The sequence below is a fragment of the Perca fluviatilis genome, chromosome 1 (genome assembly GCF_010015445.1).
Source record: "Perca fluviatilis chromosome 1, GENO_Pfluv_1.0, whole genome shotgun sequence".
Lineage (NCBI taxonomy): Eukaryota > Metazoa > Chordata > Actinopteri > Perciformes > Percidae > Perca > Perca fluviatilis.
In genome coordinates, this window is record NC_053112.1 from 972,312 (window position 1) to 974,811 (window position 2,500).

The following is a 2,500-nucleotide window of genomic DNA, read 5'->3' on the forward strand; positions in this document are numbered from 1 at the left end:
GAGCCTACTGGCTATCACCCTCTCCTGTGTCTACATAACAGGGAGTCTGAATCGGTCTATGTGCAGTTTAGTGTCTCCAAATGATGAGGGTCTTATTTCTTACCTTTTTTTTTTGTAAATTCGTTGCTTTTTCCGACAATTTTTTGCACTAGGGCTGTGCAATTAATCTAAATTTGAATCGTGATTATGTTTTCGGCTCCCAATGATCACAAAAACAGAAGTAATCGAGAAAAACAATTATTAGTTATAAGTAAACCTCTTATTTTCTCTCATGTTGTTTTAATAGTATTTATAAGTTTATAAGTATCAAGGCAAGTTTCACAGTTGTTGTTTTTTACTGTTGATTTATGTAACTTTTTCCGCTGTTTTTTTTAAGTTCAATAACTGCAACATCTTTCCAGAAGTCAACGAGTAATCGTGTCAAATTATCGCGATTTCAATATTGACCGAAAATAATCGTGATTATATTTTTGTCCCCATGATCTAGCAGCCCTATTTCGTACGCTTTTTGTTGACATGAAAGCCTTGACAAAAGTCATCAAAAAAGAGTTCCTTTAGCCATCAGAGAATTTAGCAAAATCAAGCAAAACGATGATTAATTTAACAACAACAACCACTTTCTCAGCCTGAATATGTAACTCTCTCTCTGCCACTGGGGGGGTTTCTGAGCCTCAGAGTCAAAAAATCTACCATATGTCTGCTTTAAATGTCACGTAATTGCAGTTTTAAAAAAACACTTTCCTGTGTTTTTGATTTGGCGCACAACTAGGAGGGCCAAAATGTATCGCGAACCCAAATTGATGAATATATACGGGCCGGATCTAAATCTGCAAAGGCCCCGGATTTGGCCCGCGGGCCTCGAGTTTGACCAAACCAAACCACTGAGTGCAACAATCAGACAAATTAAATATCATGTACACTACTTACACTTACACTAGGCTATGGGGAATTTGGGACACTAAAGTGCACGTATACCTGTGTCCAGCTGTTATCAGACCCCCCACACTCCTCTCAGTAAAAGGTATAACAAACATGTCACACAGACCAAACCTCTAAGTGCAGCTGTCCACCCGTCACGAAAAACAGGAAGAGGCAAATCCCTCTCAGCATGCTGTTGTTGGCTCTCTACTTCCTGTTTTTTAACTTGGAATTAAAACTTATTCTCAAGTCAACTTGGTGCGCATTTGTCTCAGCTGTCTGTCTCTCTGTCTGTCTGTCTCTCTCTCTGGCTGTCTGTGGGCTGGTTTTCAGACCTTTAAGTCCCCTGTGGCCGCCAGGAAGCCCCGCCTCCAAAACAACAAACTGTCAAACTAAGCCCCGCCCCCCTTCTTTGCCGGCGTTCTCACAGTTTGTAGTTCTCTTCCTGCTTTGAGGACCGTTCGAAATGCTGTTATGCGTGGAGCCAAAAGACTACAGTTCCCGTAAAAAGGGTGCCTCAGCCAATCACGTTACACCACGCTGTTACTAATCAACAACAGCAGTTCTGGGCTCAAATGTTACTTCGAGTCGCTTTTAAAAAAAAAACGTATAGCCCAGCTAAGCAATGTCTGTCAGTAGCTAAACTTTACTCAGAGATGTTTGTCTGAAAAAGGTATTTTACATTTTATTCATTATTAATATTTGTATTACTTTACGAAGTAGTTATTCGAACTTAATTAAAAACAGCAGTTTGCCTAAAAATCGTGAAAGATCACGTCTTAGTTAAAAGGAGTGTAATGTTGGATATTTAAACGACTTTTTGTGCACACGTCACCACATTTTTTATTTTCTATTTTAACTGAAAAAGCCTCGAAATGGCGAAACATGTTTAGTTACGGAAACACACACACACACACACACACACACACACTTGTGTGTGACGTCAAATTAAAATGACAGTAGAAAGTGCTGGAAGATTCCCTGAATGGTTGCAGTTGGCGTGTCGTATCTGCCACGTTCGAAGCGTTACATTCAAATATAAAACCGTTAAAAAACGTTGAGTTCAGGGTCCCACACACTAAGCACCGTGTTATAATGACACTTACATGGCAGAAGCAGCTCTGGTCCTGGCTGTCCGACGCTCCGCTGCCGCTGCTCGGAGCCTCGCTGCTCTGCGTTTCGGGTTTTATTGCGTTGTTTTGTTGAAACCAACCCAGAACGAAGTTGCCGAAGAGCCAGGCCGACAGCAAACCAGCCAACAGTTGTAAAGTCACTTTCCACATCACTCAGTGTGCTGGCGGAGCACCGGTGGGAAGATAAAAACAAGCAAAATCAGCAGGACTTCTTTTCAGCTTTTTTTTTGCTGTGTGGCCAGTTGGTAACGTTAGCAACGGTAACGTTAGCTTCAGGCTAGCTGAAGTTAGCACCCGCAGGCTAACGACTGCTGTAAGAATGCGAGCAACCCGGTGTCTGGAGAGCCTCAGGCGGACATTTAGACCTCAAACCACCGTTAAATAACCGGGGTCATTGATAATTAAAGACGGCGCATAACTGGCGAAGTTTCTGACTGTGCATAAGCTTC

At 42.0% G+C, this 2,500-nt stretch overlaps 4 protein-coding genes and 1 pseudogene across 5 annotated transcripts in view; all 5 read left to right on the top strand.

Annotated features, from left to right (window-relative positions):
* LOC120566319 (E3 ubiquitin-protein ligase TRIM39-like) overlaps positions 1-2,500 on the top strand; it is a 503,358-nt gene that overhangs the window by 349,932 nt on the left and 150,926 nt on the right. The window lies entirely within an intron of this gene.
* The window catches only part of LOC120566368 (E3 ubiquitin-protein ligase TRIM21-like), a 104,984-nt gene that overhangs the window by 64,472 nt on the left and 38,012 nt on the right, over positions 1-2,500 (top strand). The window lies entirely within an intron of this gene.
* The window catches only part of LOC120566414 (E3 ubiquitin-protein ligase TRIM21-like), an 85,310-nt gene that overhangs the window by 46,006 nt on the left and 36,804 nt on the right, over positions 1-2,500 (top strand). The gene's annotated exons all lie outside the window — the stretch shown is intronic.
* Positions 1-2,500, top strand: part of LOC120566511 — a 114,227-nt pseudogene that overhangs the window by 45,984 nt on the left and 65,743 nt on the right.
* Positions 1,494-2,500, top strand: part of LOC120566581 (E3 ubiquitin-protein ligase TRIM21-like) — a 10,782-nt gene continuing 9,775 nt past the window's right edge. Inside the window, exon 1 of one of the 2 annotated variants that reach the window (XM_039813108.1) lies at positions 1,494-1,591. The gene's annotated coding sequence lies outside the window, so the exon portion shown is untranslated. The remainder of the gene's footprint in view (positions 1,592-2,500) is intronic. The other variant, XM_039813100.1, reaches the window with a different exon arrangement.